Here is an 18,008-nt window from a genome sequence, read left to right as displayed (position 1 = left end):
ATTTTACCATCAAAATGGGTTTGAATGGGAACGATATTTTTTCCCATCACCTATCTTGACCATTCAAACCCAAAACGAGGACGGGAACGACTGATGTTCCATCCTTTTTATTTTCTAATAAAGAGTTTTAATTCGTTCCCTAATAGGAACGAAGTTTTATGGTGGCTCATTCAAGCCACATATACCCAACATTTGTTCGAAACGCTAAGTGCTTTCAATTCTAATTTGTTTTATTTATTTTCTGTTATAGTTTTCTCCAATTTTGAAGGGCACCGCAAAAGATTAGTTTTGGGGTTTCTCTTAAGCAACTTACACCCAAAATTTCAATAGTAATTCGAATGTAGAAGAAACTTCTTGAAGAAAAAGAGGAGATGATGATACTCCCACTGCAGGAGCCAACGACAACAATGCGGAGCAACGGGGTCACAACTGTGGCCCCAGGTTTATCCATTCCCTATTACTCTATTTTAATTTAGATATATTGGAATGAATGCCTGATAGTTGGATAGGGAGTGTGATTACCCCTCTCTCATTTGTTACTCTTTGCTTTTATTTCTCTTGCTACTGCAGTGTACCATGAATTAGCCACTCTGCTTTATTTTGTAAATATGTTTACTTTTCTTTTGGGATACTTTTGCTTTCGATTTATATGCATGTTTGTTGCTATGACTTCCCATTTTATTATTTTAATCTCTCTGCATGTATTGAAACCAATGAGCAATCTTCGCATCTCATTTTTAATTAATTTTTATTTAAAATGCTTCTTTTATAATTTATTCTTGAGGACAATTATCCGGGGCTCATAAAAACCCTATATTGCTTGACGTGTATGGGCTTGCACAATGTGGGAAGACTTGCTCCTCGGAGAAACACTTGCTCCCGAACATAACATTTTCTCCTTACATTTTTCTCTTGTAATTACTCTGAGCGCTCCTCAACGCCCACCAAGCATATTCCTACAACATTTTGTCTCAGTGCTAATTCTTATACATCTTAAAATTCTCCACATGTATGCTTTTACATAATATAGTTCAACATGAACTAAAATACCTCATATCCATATCTGTCTTTCAGAACATATCCAAGACATACAACATATACATACGTCTACTATACAAATGCATAATCCTACGTCATGCTACAAAACCAAATACAATAATCCTCTTTCGTAATACAACATATAAACATTTACATAAACAAAATGTCTAAACTCCTATCATCTAAGGATTTCTACCCCTTAATCAGTCTTTTTCCCTTAGAGGTCTCTTTAGTTGTGGCATTGATATCTGAAATATAGCCCCAAAATCTGGGTTGAGATAAAAATCTCGTAAACTCAGGGTTTATGGAGTAGTATCGACCCATGAGTTCACTTCCTGCATGAAAAGTCAGATAACATAACATAGAAGAAATCATACATTTCAACATATACATATAATACAAGCGTACATATAAATCCACATATTGCAACATATACAAATAATATCTTAGCTCTGCTCTAGGGGCTGTATCCCAAAAGTAGAGCCAAACATATATTTCTCGGCACTATGAGTCTGTCGTATAGAAGTCTTATATCTCAATATCATACTTCTGGCACCATAAGTCCGACATATGGAAATTGCTTGTCGGGCCGAGAGGTGCTCTGGGATAATATAGGAGCAAAGGCATGTAGGGAGAAAAAATTACTACGAGGAGAAATTATTCAAATAAGGAGCAACTCTTCCCGAAATGCGCAAGTGCACGCATCAAGCAATACAGGGTTTTCAAAGACACACAGATTATCGTCCTCAGGGAACAAATGTAAAAGTTGTGTTTAAAAGAAGTGTAAATAAGAAAAAAAACTGAGAGCAAACAATATGTAAAGAGAAATTCGCTTCAAGGTGCATATTCGCTCTCAAACCAACGTTAGCCAACAAGCACTTGTCACTAACTGGTTGAAAAAAGTCAAAGAATTTGTGTGACTAAGAGCTGATTTTTTTCGTTAAGTTTTATTGAACTTTGCCTTAAAGGAAATTGGAAAAGTGGGAATTAGGAGCAATGAACAGAAAATAAAGAAATTAGGTGCGACAGTGACAGAAACATAAAGTAAAATAGTAACTATTTTGGGATTTTTATATTTATCAAACAAGTAACAAAAGAGAAGTAAAATAATATAGAATCAAGATAAAAAAAATCGTAGGTTTAGGTTTGTATTTTTGCCCTCTTGGTCGTTCCTACAATGTCATAAGTTTTCAGAAACAAAATATGCTCCCAGCAAAAAAAAAAAAAAAAAAAAAAAAAATATGCTCCCAGCAACCTTTAAGGCTTTGAAGGCAGATTGCTCTATCACCAAGTTTTAACCCCCAAGCTGTCTAGAGCAAAGTCCTTTTACACCAAACTACTTTAAGAGTCCTATAGATTAAAGCTCATGGGAGATTATGTTTTCCTTTTTAGAAGAGCATGGCTGAAGGGATCACTAGCAAAAGTGATTTACACATAACAGTGCTCCTCCTTCCAGATATTTCTCTGACTAAGAGCAAAATACCCTAAGATTTCTAACGTTGCTCCACACTGCTTTGTGAGGGTCTCATCGACTGAGTGGTCTCGAGATGAAGTTGCAAACCAAGGGACATCATAATATTAGAACAGTAAACCAAGAAACAACACACATTTCATTACAGAAAATAGATTTTCATTACAAGTTCAACCTCAGACAAAGAGGGGTACTTCTACTTCACCTTTGCCTACTAAAAATAACTAACTCATACTAAGGAGCATAATGAAATCCTAAATACAAAAAGAAAATAAAAAAAAAAAGAAGAGAAGAAATTCCTAAGGAGGACGTTGGCTCTTCTCCAAAAATGCCAAAAGCTTCTGAAAATGGTGAATTCTTCAGTATTTATAGGTGAAAGCCTCCTTAAAGGTGATGTATTGGCTATTGATTTAATTAATGGTGTAGATTTCGTTAGTGCTCCCACCAATCAGTGACGTCGCTCTTGACAGATCAGCCCTAAAACCTTCTTCTTTGCTGAATTTAAGTGATGTGGTGCTGCAATCTGTTGTGCCATTCCTTCATCTCTGCTCTGCTGACGTGTCCATATGCAATTGGTTTCTTTTATGCTCCAAGGACACTGGTACAATGCTTTTTTTGGTTGCTTTTTGCTTTTTATGCTTTTTCTTCCTTTATTGTCTCCATTTTCTCTTTCTTCTTTCTTTCTTTCCAAGTTTGCTTTATCCATTAGTTGGGCCTCTTTTATTTGGCCCTCCTGAAAATGCAAAATAATTCCTTAAGCCCAAAAGTAATAAAAATAAATCATTTAACATTCAGTTACTCCCTAATTTCCAGAACTGCAAATTACTCCAGCTCTATTCACAGAAAAGTGCTCTTGGCTGAAAATTTAGAATAAAACACTAAAAATTAATAGAATAAAAAGGGAATTAAAGAGCATATAAACAATGAATGGACCTCATTTTTGAAGTCATCAGAAAACATACATAAAAATTCATAATCCATTCATCATATAATAACATAACATATCACATCACATCACATCATAACATATCATACCGTATATACCATATCATATTCATGACCTATATGCATGCAACTATACTTTTATATAACATATCAGTCTTACAATCATATAACCAAAGTCCTATTGGACTATGGTAGAACAACATAAGGAAAAATCCTCCTAAAGCAAGAGCTTACCAGCAAAGCTTTCTTTGCAACAACTGGATCTTCCAATATTAATTCTCTGGATTCAACACTATTAACATAACAAATCACTATAAATCACCTATTAAGTGTCACTTGCAATTCAAACAACTAACACTTTACATGTTAATTCAAAAATTAACTAGGTGACTTACATGGAATTTTTAACGTTACTCGAATCTAAATAAGCCTTAAAGCTATTTACCTTAATATGGCCGAATTAAGGCCTTATGGTTTCACCATCTTTACAATCATTCTAACAACCATTTCTTAGTCCATTAAATAGCTTAATTCAAGTACTTATTGTACAACTAACTTAACAACTTTCCAACCATTTCAACCACCTAGTGGCCGAATTATACCATGCACCAAACATGTTCTTGCCAAGCCTTCTCAATTAACTCAAATTTCAATTAACATTCTTACTTAACATATTCACCATCATCAAGAATAATGCCCAATCATCCTCAATGATGTTCTTTAATTACTTGACCTAATTAGTCATAACATGTTCAAATGACATACTTATGTTTTGAAATGACAACTTCAGCATTCTACTCACATGAACTCATTTAATGTCTCATCATTATTAACTAAATAATGATCAAACAAGCTTCCATCCAATTTAACCCTACATGGCCGAATTGGACAATAAGGAAATCATAGTTTTTCTTCAAACTTTAACTAACTTTCGATCAAACTTTCCTTCAATTTATCATATAATAATCATATTTTTACAAAGACTTTTCAACAAACACATGGTATACTGAAATAACCATTCTTGGCCAAAAATCATCATTAGGTTTTTCAACCAACCAACATGCATTCTTACTAGTTTTTTTTATAATTCCACTTCAAATCAATAACCAAGCATTAACCATCAAAACATCATGATTAAGTATCAAAATATTCAGCCCTAAAGCAAGGAGAATTCATGTGCATCACTCATTTTTCAGCCATCAAACTTAAAGCTTATTACCTTGAACAGCTTCCAAAATAACACAAGATTGACCTCCACACTTCAAACCACCATCTTTTCCTTCAAAGATAGCAGCAAGTTCGGACAAAGAGAAGGCAGAAAACATACTCAAACTAACCTCTCTAGAAAAACTAAGTGTATCGCTAGGTTCACAAGCTACAAGTTTCATGTAGAAATCTTGCTCTAAAAGTACCTAGTTGTAAGAGTTCATGCTTGCCCTTTTACAAGACCAAGGCTCGGTCATGAAGAAAATGAAAGAAAAAGAAGAGAGCGTGGGACATAAGGAAGAAAGAGACCATCGAATATACTTTTATTAAAATCAACAAAGTTAACTTAACTTAGTTCAAGTTTTCTAACTTTTTCACCAAGCTTTTTGACTTGTCAAACTCTAAAAGAATTCTCATTGGTTCCTTTGCTTCACTTGGACAAATCGGCTGCATATGTATAAAAGGAAAGGAAGAGAACCGACTTGCATGAATAAACAAAGGCAAAGTAACTTATTTTAAAAGTTAGTAACCTTTTTCCTTTCTTCCATTGACTTTAGCAAGTCCAACTTAATTCTATTGGTCCATTTGAATATATATAATTCGGCTGACCTCCAAGCAAGGAAGGAAAAAATACAGCCGACTCTGAAGTGTAAAATATCACTAAGTTAGTAAACTAGCTCATTTTTGCTTTAATCTTTGACCTTTGGACTTTAAAACCAATATCATTGGTTTATATTTTACAAAGCTTTGACTCATTTTTATGATTTTATCTAATCATAATTTGATTAATCTAATACCACTTCTATTCATTAAAATTCTCTAAACAATTTAATTAAACCGTCAGAATTAAGTTTAGGCCAAATATTTTGCCTAATAGCAAATTGTTACCTAAACTTTTACATAATTGCACTTTGACCACAAACTTTATCAATAATACCATTTGGATCCTAATTGACTTATCTGACAATAATTGTATCATCATACTTCTTATCATGCCAATCATATGATTAACTAATCAAAACTAGCATCACAAGCTTACTTATCTCAATTTCCTTGAATCCACACTTAATTCTCACACACATACTTAATTCCTTGTTTATCAAAAACTTGATAGTGAGAGTTATTATATCTTTCATATCAATATGTGTAATCCCATATGGAGGCAAATCATTTTATAAATAGAAAATTGACAAAATAATTTGAATATGGAAAAGAATCGTACTAAGAGCATATATTGAATGAATTTTGATAATAATTCAAAACAAACTATTCATGATATAAGTTGAACATTAAAGGCATTCAAAGCATAATTAATGTAATTCCTTAATGCTCTCAAGCCTACCACTTTCAAGGAGCACGAAATTAATGAATCAATTGAGGAGGATGTTGACCTTGATGAAATGTCTCTCTTCATCAAAAAGTATGGCAATTTTTTCAAGAAAAGGAACATCCAACGGAATAAACAAGGTGTTGTCCAAGGTAAAATAAAAGGAAATTCAACCTCATCTAACACTCAAAATAACTTGCTTTGAATGTGGGAAGCAAGGCCACTATAGGAGTCATTGTCCTACCCTTTAAACTTAGAGCAAAATGATAAAAAAAAAGTCAAGTAAAAGAAAGTTAAAGGGAAGGAAAGCTTATATGGCTCAGGATGAAGATTGTTCAAGCTCTAGCTTTTCATCGAGTGAGGAGGAAGTCAACATTTCCTTGATTGCTAAGGAGGAGAATGAAGAAAGTGATGTAAGTTCTATTTGTTCTTCTTATGATCCTTCCTATGATGAATTAAAAATTATTTTTAGTAAAATTCATAAAGAAGCTATGACATGTGGTAAGAACCTTAGGATGGTTAGAAAGCATAATGATGACTTACTTAAACAAATAGCCTCACTTAGTGAACAAGTTAATGACTTGAACAATGAGAATTGAACCTTGAAATTAATTGATGTTAGTACTACTTGCTTAGTATGCATGTCCAAGGCTAATAGTGCTTCTTCGTCTTCTACATCTTGTACTACATGTGAAAAATTCAATGAAGAAATAAAAAGGCTCTATGATGATTTAGAAAAGTTTACAAGTGCTAGGGAGAACATAGATATTATACTTGGTAGTCAAAGGCCTCCATATATTACGTATGGTTTAAGTTATATAAAGCCTAAGGTGCATCATTCTAATGCTAAAAATACTTCACATGTGCATTATCCATATATGTATAAAAGTCCATTTGTTAAATGTAACTATTGTGGAGGAAAATGACATAATGCATACGTTTGCAAGTATAGAAGAAATGTTCAGGGTTACAAACAAATTTGGGTTGTTAAGATCACTTTACCCCCATTTTTTTATAATGATGCATTGCTTCCCAAGCCTAACCCATATGGACCCAAAAGAATTTGGGTACCAAAAGTCAAATAAACTTGTTTGTCTTGTAGGTACAAGTGTGCATGAAGGTTAAAAGCACAAAGTGGTACCTTGATAATGGATTCTCCAAACGCATGACCGAAGATGTGACTAGATTCTCTTCAATCATCATGAAAAAACATGGACATGTCACTTATGGAGACAACAAATGATGCTTGGTACAAGTAAAATTGGTAATTCTTCTACTACTCTCACTGGAAATGTACTTTTAGTGGAAGGTTCGAAGCATAATTTGCTAAGTATTAGTCAACTATGTGATAGGCAATTTAAAATCATATTTGATTTCATGACATGTCATATTAATAGTTTACTTGATGGGGAAGTTAAATCCATAGGTCATAGAGTTGATAATATGTATATGCTTGATATTGATGACTGTTCTTCACATGATGCTACATGATTAATTAGTAAAAGTGATGAAACTTTGTTGTGGCATAGGCGCATAGCTCATATAGGAATGAGTCATCTAGACAAGTTAATTAAAAATGAATTAGTAATTTGTTTACCTAAACTCAAGTTTGAAACATATAGAATGTGTGATGCTTGCCAAAAAGGGAAACAAGTTATAACTTCATTTAAAAGTAAGAATATAGTTTCCACTTCTAGGCCACTTGAGTTATTGTAGATGGATTTGTTTGGTCCTACTAGGACAATGAGTTTTGGTGATAATTATTATGCACTTGTGATCATTGATGACTATTCTAGGTTTGCATGGATATTATTCTTGCTACACAAAAATGAAGCATATAAAGCATTTAAGAAGTTAGCAAAGCATGTTATGAATGAAAAAGATATGAAAATTGTGCATATTAGGAGTGATCACGGTGGTGAGTTCGAAAACCACAAGTTTGAAAATTTTTGTGATAAGCATGGCATAGGACATAATTTCTCTTATCCTAGAACACCTCAACAAAATGAGGTTGTTGAAAGGAAGAACCGAGTCCTGTAAGAGCTTGCTAGAACTATGACCAATGAAAGCAATCTTCCTAAGTACTTTCAGGACTATGCGGTAAGCATCGCTTCCTATATAATCAATCATACTTTAATTAATGGTAAGGATAACCTTGGTAAATTTGATGCTAAGGCCGATGAAGGCATATTCCTTGGTTATTCTCTTACTAGCAATGCTATAGAATTTATAACAAAAGAGCAATGACTATGAAGAATCCATTCATGTTGCATTTAATGAAACTAACTCTTTCTTGCAAAGAAAGTCTTGTGTTAATGATGAAGTTGTAGATGCGATAGAAGACTTGTCTTTGGAAAAAAGGATGCTAACACCAAGGAAAAGGAAAATAATGTTGATGATCAAGGCAATCAATCGTGTGCAACCAAATGAGAAACAAGAGCTTCCTAAGGATTGGAAGTATGTTAAGTCTCCATTGATGCAATTATTGGAGATATCTCAAAGAGTGTTTCAACCCCAAAATAGCTCCAACATCCTTCACTCAATCAATTATTTTGGAAAATACACTCAAATAATGGCTCTCAAATTTTTATACAACAAACTAGACATCTCAAGCTTCAATTTGATATATCATAAACCTAATTTGACCAAGAAAATAAGCGGGAATAAATTTCCCAATTTCGGTCCAGAACAGCCCCATATGTAGGGACCAACAGGGAAGTCTGTGTTCTCTGCCTTCTACAGGCGAACGCCCAAACCAGAAAAATCCCAAATTTTGACACGAGATAGGAGACATTGCAAGCTTCAAAACGGCGTATGGAACGTCCCTAGAGGACCTCTATCGCGGGAGATAAGCTCTCCCAAAGTTCGCCTAAATTCTGTCAATTTCTAGAAAATTCGCCAGAGTTTCCTTTGTTTTTCCAATAATCCCCAAATTTGCACAAGTGCATTGTGACCTCAAATTGTACCTAATAATCATTGGGTGGCACACACAAGGACCAACAATGCGTTGGGGCTCTTACAACCCATCACAGTTTATATTAAATTACTCAATTCATATCACCTTACTTACTTTCTTAACACCTCGAGGAATCTCCCTCTGTGGCGGAAACTCAGGAATCTTCTCAGGAAACACCTCGAGGAACTCCCTCACCACAGGAATGCCGGTGATGTCCTCCTGTGTACCACTCACCAAACCTCCCAACATGACATAACCAAATGCCCCTGCTCTCAAGGCTCTCCTAGCCTACAGCAACGAAATGTACGGCAAGGAACTGGCTGTGGAATCACACGGAGACAACACTACACGCTTGGCACAACAATCAATCATCACACAGTTTCTGGACAGCCAATCCATGCCCAGAATAACCTCCAAGTTGGCCATCGGCAACCCTATCAGATCTACCGAGAACTCACGGCCATCCCACTGAAACGCCACATCGCGATGAACAGTGGTAGCATCACATCTTTCTCCGGTGGCGGTAGTCACCCGCATCGGTGGAGAAAGCACATCACTGGGCAACTGAAGCCCCACAGCAATCGGGGTAGCAACAAAAGAATGTGTAGCCCCAGAGTCAAACATCACATCAACAGCTGATGAACCAATCGTAACAGTACCTCTGACAAGGTTCGGAGCTCGATCCGACTGCTCCAGAGTATAAACTCTCCCAAAAGATGGTGGCACTACCGGTGCAGAAGTAGGTGGAAGGGGAACCATCTGATGTGGCACTGCCTGCACTGCAGTAGCCCTCGCCGTCGCCGACGGACAGTCTCTGGAGAAGTGGCCCTCCTTGCCACACTGAAAGCAAATCAACTGGCCGGTAGAGAACGGCCCAAAATGAGTCTTCCCGCATCCCGAACACCTGGGAGCAGGAGGTCTCGCTGCACTCCCCTGAACATAAGTCCTCTTGAACTGACTCGGCGCCTGCCGAGCTGCCAATTGTTTACCCTTGCCCTTATTCCCAAACTTCCTGTCTCGCCAAGAAGTGGAACTACCAGCTACAACTAGGGGTGTTCGCGGTCTGGATTGGATCAGTTTTGGAAGCAAAACTCATCCGATTCAAGCCCTTCGGTTTGATCATGTAATCATCCATTCGGTTTAGATTTTTTTTCAAATCTGATCCGATCCAATCCAATTTTTTTCGGTTTGGATTGGATCGGTTTTCGGTTTTTTGAATATCCTAAAATTAGTTTCATGATTATTGTGTAAATAACATCTTTTGTATATATTGAGTTTGTAAAAAAAAATTGAAATACAAAAATATCAGTAAACAATACTATAGTTGATGAGACGTGACTGAGTTTTTTTTTTTGGTTTAGTTGATGAGTTAATGGGTCTTGAGTTTAGAAATTTTTGGGCTATGATTGGAGAAAGGACAAGTAGGTAGAGGATAATTAATATATTGGATCGGTTTGGATTGGATCGGTTTTCATCAACCCATCCGAAAACCGATCCAATCCAATTAAAATTTGCGATTTTCTTTTGGTTTTCGATTTTTCGGTTTTCGGTTTTTCGGTTATCGGTTTTTCGGTTCGATTTTCCCGGTTTGAATCGGTTTGGATCGGTTGATGAACACTCCTAGCTACAACCTTCGTCGCCTCAGCAACCTTGGCCTTCTTGGCCTTACTCGAGCTGTAGTAATCTTCAATGTCACGACACTGCTGAACCAGTGTCCCAAAATCTCTAGAAGCAGAACCAGCTAAGTAACCAGCAATATCCTCACTAAGTCCCCTGCGAAACTTAGCAGCCAGAAATGTAGGAGTAGGCCTCGCCATCCTGAAGTGTGCAAACTTCACCAACTGGTTGAACTTGGCCAGGTACTCGTCCACGGGCAACGAGCCCTGAACCAATCTGTCAAACTCTCCCTGCTGCCTCTCCTGAGCGTCATATGGAAAGTACTGACCCAAGAAGAAGTCCTCAAACATAGGCCAAGTCATCACATGACCCTGCATCTCGTAGACACGAGAAAGGTTTGTCCACCACTCATGGGCATCGCCCTCCAGCATATAAGTAGCGAACATCAACTTCTGCGGATCTGTGCACTGCATGACCCGAAAAATCTTGTCCAACGCCTGAAGCCAACGTGCCGCAGCAACAGGATCAAAGGATCCATCAAAGGCAGGTGGCTTATGCTTACGGAAAGCATTCAGCCGGCGATCGATCTCATCACGATCCTCAACAAAAATGGGGACGGTCTGCATGGCCCCCGTAAGATGACTGCCATCTCCCATCTGACTCTGAGAGTCATCCTGCAGACTGGGTGGAGGTGGAGGTGGTGGTGGTGGTGGCGGTGGAGGTGGTGGCGGTGGAGCATGACTAACATCAGGGCCATTCCTCATCTCCTCCAACATGACTCTAAACATCGTCATGTTCGCCAGATGGTTGGCCTCCAACACGTCCTCAGTGGCCTTCCTGTTCGCCTCTCTGACGGCGTCCAGCATGGCCTGGTTTTCCATTCTCATGGCCTCCTGGTTGGCTAGTCGGGCCGCCTGCATCTCAGCTAATGCAGCCAGGACAGGATCGGGCCGATCCTCCGAAGTCTCGCGGTTTCTCCCGGGTCTTACCATGATTATGCACAAGTTACACAAATAATGAGTGGATCAGGCCAACGCAATGTGGTCACATATGCATCATCATAATAATACTCGACGGAGCAAACACACAAAACAGACACAACCAAACATCCTAATCATTGCAATACATACAGGCTTTTCCCTTGAACCGTTGCTCTGATACCATAAAATGTAACACCCCGTGTATACTCGGAATATTAACATTACATCGTATTAAGCGGTGCTTAATTAAAAATGTGGAATATTCTTTTTCTTTTCAATTATGACGTCATTATCAATTACCAACTTGATTACTTAATCAATTTCATAAAATATCGCCTGAATGTAAAATTGCAATAAGACATCTACTGAAATACCTCAATATATAGATAAAGTGTGTATCTAAATCACGGCATTACATCAAGTAATCCGGACAATATCCTGATACATTATTACAACTCCAAAAGACTCAAGACATAATCAAGACATAATAATACTATGTGTCATGGACAATCCCCATGCTCACCAAATAAACATAGTAAACAACAAGTCTCAACACAAAACTCCATAAACATAACTGAAGCTATAAGCATATAAGCAGCATGCAAATCCAGCATCCAATCATGGCAGCACAATATAACAGCAATCTAACTCAGCTCCGGCCTCCTGCCGCCTGAGGTCTCAACATTACCTGACCCTCAAATAAGCATTCCCCAAACGTGGGGTGAGATCTCTAAACTAGAAATCTCAGTAAGACAAGGGGTCCTCAAGGATCTTCCACCCCAAGCTCACTTACATGTGCAATATAAGTTCAAAAAGCATTTATATCATTATCAGTTCCAAAACTATGTAGTGCAACAGATATCTATGGCATGTGTGTAATCACTATCTACTGGCCAGAGAAATGTAGGAATACGTCTATTCCCTACATGTAGTACAAGGAACACCGCTTGCACCTCACCCACAGCCTCACCCTCTTGTATGTTCTACATACTCAGGCTTACCGTATAGGTGGAACACCTCCATGCATATCAACAAGGCACTAACATACAATAGCTCAACAGCATTTCCAAAACATCAAAAGCATGTAACATAACATGCATATACCATATCCCCATGGGACATGGTGGAACCACAACATGGCTAAACCGAGGATACGAGAGTTTACCTCTAAGCTAGCTATCCAATGCCACAAGCTCAAAGTCCAATCACAACAGATCACAATCTGATATGGACCAAATATAAATCAATAACATGTACCACATGCATACAATTAAAGACAACGTCTTTTCATTAGGTTTTCAAGTCTTAAAGCTTCTAACAAAGCCACAAGCCTTTAATCCCATGATTCTGGCTTAATCCATTAAATACAGAAGTTCAACTTCATCAATCTAGGGTCTACAAACCCCCAATAGCCTACTGTACGCACAGCACAGCTACTGTTCTGCGAAATCCCAGAATATCCGAATATTCCTCGGGACCATATCCGGATATCTCACTGTGCATATCCGGATATCCAATATCCGGATATCCAGAATCCCATATCCAGATACCAAATATCCGGATATCCAAAACCCCATATCCGGATATCACATATCCGGATATTCATCGGGCAGATATTCGGATGTTTCACGACAGAATGCAGTTCTGCATTTTCGTGAAGATATCCATCCAAGGTTGGGTTTTTAACGATTTAAAGCACCTAACATTGCATTTCTAGGTGTGTTCAACATTACCCAACAACAAGTTATCATCTTTAAGCCTTAACATGCATCAAGCTTTCATTTTTAAGCATTAAACTCATGATCAAAGGTTGGTATACATACCAAAGGCCAAAATATAGGGTCAACTGCTCATGAAGCTCCCAAAACAGCTTCAACAACTACTGGGAATATGGTGTACGAAAATGCTACACCAAGACTTGACCTTTCTACCCAAAGGTTGCTTCTTTAAGCAACAAAATGCCCAACTCAAGCTTCCACAACCAAGCCAACCAAGTCAGCCCCAAAACTCTCACCAATAGTGGCTGAGCACTCAGAGAAAAGCACCCTTCTCCCTCACCAAGCTCACTCTCAAGTGTTTACAAAGGAAGAATGAAGGAAAAACAAGAAAGGAAGTGCCTTGGACCCAAAATGGAGAAGAAACCCCACAAGTCAGCCAAGCTGATCAGCCACCCTCAACTTTCACGTTCAAAATCTGTTTTCTAGGGCATTGTGCCCTTATAAATGGGTATTTATAGCCACAAGTCACTTAAACACACAGTATTAACTTTAATTGCTACGCTCAGCATTTTAATCCCAAACTCTGGATTATGAAACTACATAATTTTCTAAGATTTATCATATTTTTCTTATAATTTTTTGAGCACCTTTTTGGTACGCGCTTTTCAAAGCCAGTACCGGTTTCTAGCACCAGTTCTCATTATTTGGACTTGAAACTCGTTTTACAAGTCCTAAATATTATTCTAGTAATTATCATGTACTTACTTTAATTTTCTGGGATACTTTTTCGGTACTCATTTATACCGACAAGCAGAACCGGTATCTGCACTTTTCTTCCGAAAAGCGACTTTCAGCATTCTTAATCACTTATTATGATTATTAAGCCTCATAAATAATTATTAAGGTCAATTACGGAATCATTTCCTATTTTTGCATAATTAATTAATTAAATACCTTAATTAACGGTGCAGGTTCTTACACAACCCCTCTTCTCTTCTCTATAAACAACCATCAAGACTCCTCACGAGCAAATATCCATCTTTCTCCATTTTCTGTTTCTTTTTTGTAAACTGTCTTTTAAATTAATGTAAGTGTTTTTCTCTTCGTTCCAAACATTATCTCTTGACTGAATCTCGGGTCTATGTGATCTCAGTTGAGAATAATTATGTTTAAACTATCAGCATGAGCTGAACTATCTGTGGAACGGGTAAACTGTGAAACTCTTAAAGAACTGTTTTCAAAACTCTTGACCGAAGCTTTTTGTATTTCTTTGGCTAAGTAAGCTATATTCATTGTGCGCCAATGGAAATTGGGTACATACTGAGAAAGGAACTTCCGTAAAGAAGGGATTCCAGACAGCTTAGCCATTGGGGGAAGGTAGATGTCATGGCAAAAATGCTACTGATCACCTTAGGAATAAGGGGCCAACTTGTCCATTTTAAGGTTCTGAACTAAGTACCTGTTGGAGTCAAAGGAGCCATAAGAATATGGAAACTTGTGAGCCATCTAGACCATGAGCTGAGGAATCAGAGTTGGCAGGCAAAGAAACTGGGACAAAGCCAAAAGGTGCTAAGTCTTGAGCAGAGAAAACAGCCCCTTTAAGAGTGAAGCAGTAAATCCATTCCTTCTGTTAAACTGTTTTAACCACCACCTTGTTGTCTCTTGATTATAGTTATTTCTGTTTTAGTAGTTTTTATTTTATTTAGTACTTATAAAAACTCCAATGATTATTATTTGACCTTCTTCTAAACAGGAAGGATCACATACATAACGCAGCGAGCAACTGTTTGCCATCAGATTGAACCTACTGTTCCTGAGGAACGTTGTCAAGACAGTAGGGAACGTTTGACCAGACAGTTTATTTACTAATTTTTCTTCTCATTTTCACTCTTTATAAACAGTGATAAATCAATAATTAGCACTCTATCCTCGTTGGAACGATAATTTGGGCATTAATACTCCCTTTATTACTTGATGCATGCACTTGCGCACTTGTGTTGGAACTAAGGGACGAATCTGTGTTCTGCAAGAACAGAGGAACGTCCCCTATCAGAACTTATATTTTTTCACCATCAGCAAACCACCCAACAAGTTTTTGGCGCCGTTGCCGGGGACAGGAACACTAACTGTTGTTCTTATCATTGTTTTCTAACACATATATTGTATATCTGACTTTACTTTTATATTTTTTTCTCTTTATCACTGAATCTGTTGTGCATATATATACCTTGTGCTATTGGTTTATGAGTGAAGAGTTTGAAATAGACTCTGACCACTCCATTGAAGCACCTGAGTTTCTCTTTGATCTTGAGCCAGAACGTACACTCCATAGGAGAAAAAGGAACCTCATGGAAGAATTTCCTGAAAACATGGCTGATCACAATAATAACAATGAAGAGGTTCCCCCTGAACAGAACTTCAGAACTTTGGCTGCTCCTTTCAGGAATAGACCAGATAGGGGAGTAATCCTTCCCCCTGTAGCACCAAATTTTGAACTAAAACCTATCATGTTCCACATGATTAGGGAAGCAGGGGTCTTCAATGGACTCCCTACAGAAGATCCTTACACACACCTCACAACCTTCCAAGATATTTGTGATAATTTTAAAGTTGAGGGTCTAACAGAGGAGAGCATGAGAATGAGGTTGTTCCCTCACTCCTTGGGCTTAAAAGCTAAAACATGGATGAAAACTCTCAGCCCTAGATCAATCCACACACGGGAAGAACTCTCTAACAAGTTCATAGAGAGGTTTCTCCCAATGTCTCGACAAGCTGATGTTAGAGCTGAAATCTCTAACTTCAGAATGTTTCATGGAGAAAATCTCTATGAAGCATGGGAGAGATACAAGGACATCATAAGAAAATGTCCAAACCATGGGGTAGAGAGTTGAGGAGTGGTACAATCTTTCTATAAAAGACTTGACCATACTTCTCAATCTCACCTAGATTTTGCTGCAGGAGGATATTTCTTTACAGGAACACTTGAATCAAGATACGAAATCATAGAAGGGACTGCTGAAAGATATCTCAATAGACAATAGACAGAGTGAGCCAGTGAGGAAGCCACACATGCTAGAACTGGATAAACAAACAGCCATGGAAGCCCAGCTGGCATCACTCATGAATGAAGTGAAGAACCTGAAAGCTGACCAAGCAGCACCAAGGATGGAAGTCTTACAACTCACAGCAACTGAAACAAAACCATGCTCAGCCTGTGGTGACCTTCATGACTCAGCAGACTGCCCATCCACTGCATTGGTGTGTTATGCAAAAAATTTTGGCAATAGGAACTTCACCAGAGACAATCAACAAGCAGGACGAAATACACATTCAAGCCCTGGAGGAACTATCATTAAGGATCAGAACCACAACACCCAATGGAGGCCACCCATTAACCAAAGGCCATTCAACAACAATCAGCAGCAATATCAGCAAGGTAGCAGCAGTGGAACGTTTGAACAAAGGAGAAAAAACTACGTTACATTCCACAGAAATGACCAACGCATCAACACCCTGGAAAATTATGTCAAGGAATATGTCACCAGGAATGATGTAGTGGTCAGGAACATTGAGTCCCATCTGGGGCAGATTGCTGCCAACCTTCAAACCAGAACACCAGGATACCAGGGGACACTGAGGTCTCCTCAACCATTTCTGAAACCCCTTGAGAGGTAAGTACCATGTATAGCTAAAGACATTAAACTAAGCGCTGACTGGGAGGTAACCCAGTAGATACATTTTGCTCTCTGACAAAGAGCAAAGTTTTGGGGTGGTTATCCATAACCACATAGCTCCCAAAAGGGAGGGAACGTCTGATGTTCCTCTCCAAAAAGTCCAAATAAAGTACGTTCCGTTCCAAGAACGTAGTTTTTGGGTGGTCCCTGACCACACAATCCCAATATAAAATATATATATATATATATATATATATATATATATATATAATTATATGTTTTGTTACATGTTCATTTAAATTTATTAAATAATAGGTGATAGGTTAGTACGTTCCTTTTTTCTTATTTAGTACTCACTGTTGCATGTTTTCTTATTATTTATTTCAGTTAATTATTTATTTATTAGTTAGGAAAAGACAAAGGGAACGTTCCCTGGGTTAGGAGATAAGAGTGACTAGGACACCTGTCCCTGCTGAGTCACTTAAAAAGATGTGCAGCCATATCTATTTGTATTCATTGCAAATCTTAGAAACGCGCGCAGAAAAAGCAACCGCCTCCTCAACCATTAAGACAACTGCACCCTTTCCTTTTCCCTCTCTCCCACGTCCTGACCTAAACCGTTCCATCTTCTCACACTCACCCCATCAATAACTGGTCACCTACTGCTGACCACTCGTTCTGTAATGTCCCCATTCTACTACCTCTTCAACCTCATCTCCTTAACCTCCACGTCCTAGAAACCTTTCATTTTCTCCCCCACAGTCTATTTAAACTCGGTTTCTGATTTCTTCAAGTTCTACTACTTCCATTCAACTCAGAACCCTTTTATCCCTCCTGCATTTGTGCCCTAACTCCCTTTCTGAACAAAATGACTAAGCTTTCATTTAAAGTGACCCCTGTAGCCAACCACGGCGAAGAACCAGAGCTCACTGAACCCACCATCATTCTGTACCCAGAAAGGAACATTTCTCTGCATCAGGACAAAGTGGTTCTGCCTTCATTTGTGAAGAAATCGCTGGACAAACTTCGGTGGTTGCTTTTTGCCACTGATGACCGTGAGTTGAACTTGAACTGGG

General features: G+C 38.0%; 1 non-coding gene across 1 annotated transcript; it reads right to left on the bottom strand.

Moving 5' to 3' along the window:
• Positions 1-16,032: 16,032 nt before the first annotated feature.
• Positions 16,033-16,139, bottom strand: LOC133302828 (small nucleolar RNA R71). Its single transcript, XR_009750390.1, has one exon. It is a non-coding gene; the product is annotated as a small nucleolar RNA R71 (small nucleolar RNA).
• Positions 16,140-18,008: the final 1,869 nt, after the last annotated feature.

Source organism: Gastrolobium bilobum, unplaced genomic scaffold (genome assembly GCF_033153095.1).
Source record: "Gastrolobium bilobum isolate Gb01-03AN ecotype WA unplaced genomic scaffold, APGP_CSIRO_Gbil_v1 utg82792, whole genome shotgun sequence".
Taxonomy (NCBI): domain Eukaryota; kingdom Viridiplantae; phylum Streptophyta; class Magnoliopsida; order Fabales; family Fabaceae; genus Gastrolobium; species Gastrolobium bilobum.
Note: the sequence above shows the minus strand (reverse complement) of the source record. Positions and strands in the feature narration are given on the sequence as shown.